The sequence below is a fragment of the Bombina bombina genome, chromosome 7 (genome assembly GCF_027579735.1).
Source record: "Bombina bombina isolate aBomBom1 chromosome 7, aBomBom1.pri, whole genome shotgun sequence".
NCBI lineage: Eukaryota > Metazoa > Chordata > Amphibia > Anura > Bombinatoridae > Bombina > Bombina bombina.
Window position 1 is genome coordinate 487,860,049 of NC_069505.1, and position 7,318 is coordinate 487,867,366.

General features: G+C 35.9%; 1 protein-coding gene across 1 annotated transcript in view; it reads right to left on the reverse strand.

Moving 5' to 3' along the window:
* LOC128666816 (uncharacterized) overlaps positions 1–7,101 on the reverse strand; it is a 120,484-nt gene extending 113,383 nt beyond the window's left edge. Inside the window, exon 1 of the mRNA XM_053721611.1 lies at positions 6,910–7,101. The gene's annotated coding sequence lies outside the window, so the exon portion shown is untranslated. The remainder of the gene's footprint in view (positions 1–6,909) is intronic.
* Positions 7,102–7,318: the final 217 nt, after the last annotated feature.

Below are 7,318 nucleotides of genomic sequence, written 5' to 3' on the forward strand. Positions count from 1 at the left end.
CTAAAGCCTAGATTGGCTAACAGAAATGGTGGGCAGACTTTGGCTATTGCAAAATAATTGCCGTAAAAACAATGTTAATTTGTTTTAAAAACATTCAAACATTGACTGATGTACCGTTTAATTACAAGGTGTTAACTGTGTCTTTAACAGGAAGTAACCAGTTTATAAATAGTAAATAAACTACTCCAGGAAAAAAAATGTAAATATAACAAAAGGAATATAGGCGTACCTCTGAGATATTGTGGGTTTGATTCCAGACCACCGCAATAAAGCAAAAATCGCAATAAAGCAGGTCACAATTTTTTTTGTTTCCCACTGCATATAAAAGTTATATTTACACTATAGTGTAGTCTATTAAGCATGCAACAGCATTATGCCTCAACAAAAATCTACATACATTAATTTAAAAAATACTTAATTGCTAAAAAAATGCTAAACATCATCTGAGCATTCAGCGAGTTGAAATATTTTTACTGGTGGTGTGTGTATATATGTGTATACATGTGTATTGATGTGTTTTATGTGTATTTATATTTATAGGTCTGTATGTATGTGCATACAAGTGTATTTATGTGTTTATTTGTGTATATATATATTTAAATGTCTGTATATATGTGCATACATGTGTATTTATGTGTTTATATGTGTGTGTATATATTTACATGTGTTTATATGTGTATATATATATTGGAAAAATGGCACAAACCTTAAATTTGTAAATAAAAAGCAATATTTGCAAAGCGCAATAATGGGAGGCGGAATAAAACTAGGTACACCTGTATGCAAAGAGGGGGTAGAATTTTGAAACAAATGGAAAAATCACACTTTATTAAAATTATTATTTTAGCAAATATTATTCCAAGTAGTTTGCAACACCTTTTATTGGACCAATATATTTGTAGCTCAAAATATATCCATATAGTTTGTTTGATTACAATAGGTAAAATGAATAACAAAAAATAGTAAACGTACAAAGTTATTATTTTCCAATAAATCATTTTGCATTAGATATGTTTTAAATATGCTTTTTGTATTATTTGTTCTGAGATTATATTTTGACATAATATTACTTATACTATTTATTTTAACATTGTATTGCATTATATTATGTTCTTAATTTATACATTATATCTTCACATTATATGGTTCTATTATTTTTTTTATGTGGGATTGTATTTTTAATTTTGTATTTTATTATATTAGTTCCACATATTTATTTATTTTTACATAATTTAAACATATATTATCACCATATTGCATTAATTTTACATTTACTATTTTTTTAAATTGTTATACAGTTTCTAGATTAGATTATTTTTTGCCTAATCGAGTTGTTCTTATATTATTTCAAATGAGACTATAATTATTTTTGCATTATATTACTTTTGCATGATATATTTTTTAAATTATATTATTTCTATTGTTTTATTATTATGTAACACATTGTAATTTTACATTGTTTTAGTTTATTATTTTAATTTTTCTACCTTGTGTATTTTACATTAAATTTTACTTATGAAAATGATGTATACTGTACACTACTTTATATTTTATAATTATTCACTAATATTTTATAATTATTCACGCAAAATTGCACTCTCCCACAATAGACCCAGGCAACTGTTTCGCACAGTAGAAAGGCTCTGCAAACCAGCATGCATGCTTAGCTCCACCAACATTTCTCAGGATAAATGTGAAGCATTTGCGAACTTCTTCAGAGACAAAATTTCCTCAATCTGAATCGCTATCACAGCAGGCCAACCAGTTACACACCAGAACCACTACAATGGAATGCCAGATTGCCCCAGTTTATGGTTCACTTTTACAAATGTGGATATAAAAGGAGTTAAAAACACCATACAAAAGTTGCACCCTACTACCTGTGACTTAGACCCTGCTCCAACTCAGCTCATATGTGGATGCATTGAAACACTCGCCCCAGCTCTCACAAAAATAGTGCAGTGTTCACTAAAAACAGGAGACTTCCCAGATCCTTTAAAAGAAGCTGTGGTAAAACCACTCCTAAAGAAACCTTTATTAGACCCAGACTGCATGACTAATTACAGACCAGTATCCAACCTCCTATTTCTGGGGAAAATAATTGAAAAAGTAGTGGCAACTCAACTGGAAGCCCATCTATCATGCCTGAACATATTTGATCCTTTCCAGTCAGGCTTCAGATGCCGCCACAGCACTGAAACAGCGCTAGTCCGAGTGCTAAATGATCTCCTCATGGCAAGAGACAAAGGTGATTACTCCATTCTAATCCTCCTGGATCTCTCAGCTGCATTTGACACCATTGACCATAGGATTCTAATAGAGCGCTTGCAGCACATCTGTGGTCTAGGAGGCACATTCCTTAACTGGTTTAAATCTTTCCTCGCATGTAGATCACAGAGAGTAATATCAGGATCAAGCTCATCAGCACCAACAGAACTGGCCTGCGGAGTTCCACAAGGATCCATCCTGTCTCCCATGCTATTTTTAAATTTACTTACTACCACTGAGGGACATCATTAACCGACATGGCCTAAGGTATCATTGTTACGCTGATGACACACAACTCTACTTCTCCTTTGCTCCAGATACTACAGACCCAGCATGCCGCATAAACAATTGCTTAACAGACCTCATCAAATGGATGAATGCTAGCTGTCTCAATGAGAACCCGGATAAAACAAAGTTACTCTTGGTGAGGGGACCCCGGGCATCAAAAATATCCCACGATCACCCAACTGGCCTGGAGCTTGGAGGCTCTGAACTCGTTAGTTCAGCAAAGGTACAAAACTTCGGAGTGCTGATTGACGCTGGACTATCTTTTAAACAGCAGATTTCCTCTGTAATAAAATCTGCCTACTTTCATTTGAAAAACATAGCCAGGATACAACACTTAATTCCACCGGATGATATGCCAACATTAATTCACGCATTTGTATCCTCTAGGCTAGATTAATGCAATGCACTTTACTTGGGCCTCCCAAAAAAAGAACTCCATCGCCTTCAGACGGTACAAAACGCAGCAGCCAGACTACTGACCAATCAAACTCGCTCCTGCCACATAACACCAGTTCTCTAGTCCCTGCATTGGCTTCCAATTAAAAGGTGAACATATTTTAAAATTGGCCTGCTGACCTTCAAAGCCTTAAACAACCAAGGCTCACAGTACCTGAAAGAGCTCCTGACACCCTACATCCCAACCCGCTCACTTAGGTCAGCCAACACATCCCTCCTCTCAGTGCAAAGAATAAGGACAAACTCAGGCTCCAGAGCATTCTGCCACGCTGCCCGTACCTTCTGGAACTCTTTACCGTGCGCAATTAGAGAGGCACCGTCCTTACAGACTTTTTTAAAAAAAGCTAAAGACCCACCTCTTCCATCAGGCATTCAGTCCGCTTATCTGACCTTCAGAAACTCCTAACTTTTATGTCTTATGTTGGTATATTTGTAAAGTGCTTTGAGTCTCACAGGGAAAAAAAGCACTATATAAATTGCAAATTATTATTATTATTATGTATTATTTTTATTAGTATATGACGTATACATATTGTAACATAAATTGCAGTTTGACTAAATGCATAATGTGCTTTTTTTTTTAACATAACATTATATTTATATATTTTGTACTTTTACAAAATGTATTATATTCATTTTATGTAATTATATTATGAATTATTTTTATAAATATATTTTAAACATAAATTGTGCTAGTAGACTTCTTTTTTCAATTATATACTTCCTTATTATCTATCTTAAATTCCTATTAAACATCACTAAATATTATCTCTGTTACCCCATCTGGATGTCACATAAACCTTAAATGCAAATTGTCCAAAATGAGACTGCTGCCCCTTCTTCTGATAGTGATCCACTCTAGCCATATCCCTAACTACCAGTGAGCCTGAGGAGGGGGTACTTTACCCCGAAACGTTGCTCTTTGTGTACTGCTGCCTACAGTAAAAATTTGATTGGAACTGATTCTTGAGTGTCTGCCCAATTTCTTTTACACCTAACTACCAGTGATGCCACACAATGTTGTACAAGCCAAACCTGGTGCTTTTGACTCTAGACTTACCTTTAAGTCTTGTATGCATCAACAACAGGGCATTGCAAGAATTTGACCAATGCCCAAAAATTATGATGCCCAAAGCATTATTTTGCCTCATAAAATCATGGATTAATTGTTGTATTTGGAGCTCATTAGTTGACCCCTTTTTTCTACCACCTATCATTAAAGGGACAGTCTAGTCAAAATTAAACTTTCATGATTACGATATGGCATGACGTTTTAAACAACTTTCCAATTGACTTTTATCATTAAATTTGCTTTGTTCCCTTGGTGGTATTTTTGAAAAGCTAAACCTTGGTAGGCTCAAACTGATTTCTAAACCGTTGAAAACCGCCTCTTAGCTCAGAGCATTTTGAAAGTTTTTCACAGTTAGACAGTACTAGTTCATGCGTGTGATATAGATAACATTGTGCTCACTCCCATGGAGTTTATTAGGAGTCTACACTGAGTCTACACTGATTGGCTAAACTGCATGCCTGTCAAAAGCACTGAGATAAGGGGGCATTCTGCAGAGGCTTAGATACAAGGCAATCACATAGGTAAAACATAAATTAATATACCTGTGTTGGTTATGCAAAACTGGGGAATTGGTAATAAAGGGATTATATATCTTTTTAAACAATACAAATTCTGGTCTTGACTGTCCCTTTAACTTAGTTTTGTCCCCTTTCTCTTGCCATCCTTTTTCCAAATCCTTGTATTAGTTCCATTATGACAACAATTTCCATATTAAATATATGTGCAACTCTCTATCATGCTTCGATTATCAATCTCATCTTTTCAAGACAGCATCATTCCAACTCCAACTGGGACACACCACATTCTACACTGTGCACCATTATGTTATTGTCTATTTGTTGTATAGTTATCATGTTTTGTTTTTACAATCCCGTTCTCTACTGTAGTCTGCATCAGGTACACGTACCACTTTACTTTGATATTTTCAGCAAACATACAGTCCCATAAGACTTTCCTGTATGGATAGAAATAATTTGAATACCATACTACTATTAGAATTAGAAACTCAAATAGATACCAGCACTATAATCCAGAATATATTTGTTATAGTCAAAGAATATCATATATCTATAGCATTGATATGACAAAAATAAAGAGGGGCCCCAATTATTCACACATACAACGATACCACATACATACTAAGGAAAAAAATATAAACAAAAAAGTATCCAACACCCCCAAAGGCGTCCCAAGGGGGGACCTCTGTCATCAACCTTTCAAGGTAAATAGAAAAAAACATGGAAGCATAAACGTCCATAAAACCATATCAATCTGTATTCCAAAAGCTGTTGCCACACATTCGAATAAGCTACTTCTTATATATTTCTGTACTACACAACAGTCATTAAGGGCAATCTATGGTACCATGCAAAATGCAACTTAAAATGTATTTGTCAGAGAAAATAAACAAACTAAACAATGTCCATCATATTGAAAGAACGTGTGTATTACTTTAAGGGGTTATGGACTGATAATGTGCAACTGAGAGAGTTGTACTATTAGAATTAGTTGTGCCTAATGTAAGGATAGTTTCTATTCAACATTAAAATATATCCTGTTGCATCAGCCTGTAGACCCCCACAGCTACTCCTCTTGTCTCTGTCTAAAGACACCATACATTTTCTCCGTGCCTCAGTACACAGACCCCATATCATATCCCACTCCAATACATCAGTTATCAATACATCAGAGCACCCCACAACTAATCATCCTGCCTCTGTCTACAGAGGTTACACACCCACCCCAGTTCTAATACCTCTTGCTTCAGTCTTAGGGCATCCTACAATGCCTCTGCCAAATTTCTCAGTATGAAGACCCATACAGATCCCCAACATTGGCTTCTCACCCCCTTACAGGTTCTCTCTTGCATTAGTCTGAAGAGCAGCATGAATATTTACCTTGCCTCTGCCTTAACCCTACCCCCACCCTAAGTCCTTAGATCCATTATAACTTTACAACTCACAGCATATACCCGTATCTCAGTCTGAGCACCCCAGCCTCATTCTGAAATTCCCCCTACTCCTCTGCTTGCCTATAGGCACCACAAGTATTCTCCGCCTCAGTTTGAAGACCCCTATAGCTCTTATAAAAGTCTGAAGATTTAAGCATTGCTCCATATGTCTCTCCCACTCATAGTCTGCAGACTCTCACAGTTCAAGTTCTGTATCTGTACTATTCTTTAAACTTTTGGTTAGACGGTTAATATAGGCTAACTTATTTGTGATATATCTAGAAGCCATGGATATCATTGTTTTGTATAGTTCTCCCACCACAACCCCATTCTGACTGCTCACAGCACCTCCCCATTTTATTCTACAAAACTCTTTGATGAACCTTTTTTTTTGTTTGTTTGTTTATAGAATTACACAACTCTTTTATGCAGAACTCAAAGTACCTCCCCTGTTCTGGTCTGCAGACTTCATATCTTGTCTGGTTGTTACGGTCTGCAGAATCAGCATACTACGTAAAACACATCTCATAAAACTGGCACTGCTTGTAAAAAAAAGCCTTATCTATGTTTCCTATCCAGTTTTGTAGTGATCAGTAAATAAAAAAAAGTACACTAGCTTATCTCATATACAATATCGACATTTTGCTTTTTTTTCTCCCCCATGCAAAATAGGTTAAAACTATAAAGTATTGCTTAAGATATACATTGCTGCAAACCTTTATATATATATATATATATATATATATATATTGCCCCTTTTTTATGTTAGCAGTATATCACAATACAATCTCCAAAGCATATTCCAAATGACGTAGTCTGTAGTACCAATCAAGAAATAACCCTTCTAACGTTCCCTGCTTTTTTGCTTTCCTACCTTTAAATCATCTGAAATAATGATTCTCAGGTCCAAATATTGAGTTCTGGTACCAGTTTTCTGCTGTTATTTGTTACATGTAGTTGACAGTTCTGCAGGCAGCTGAGATCAAGCTTCAGAAGGGGAAATCTGAAGGGGTTGTCCCGGGGACATCTCAAGTGCTGTCCCTGAGTGTGTCACCTGGTCACAGACACACCCAGTAAGGATGTGCGGAATCAGCTTACTTAACCTCAGGTAAGAAGAGTCTCATTCCCCTCCCACCTCCTCCCTCACACGCAAATCAGCTGCTTGGTTCCTTCAGCTAACACAATCACATCACTTAACTCCTTCACTCCAGGACTGAACTATAACAATAAACTGCGCACCTGCCTAGCACAGATGGCACAAAGACTTACTAATTATAAAAGAA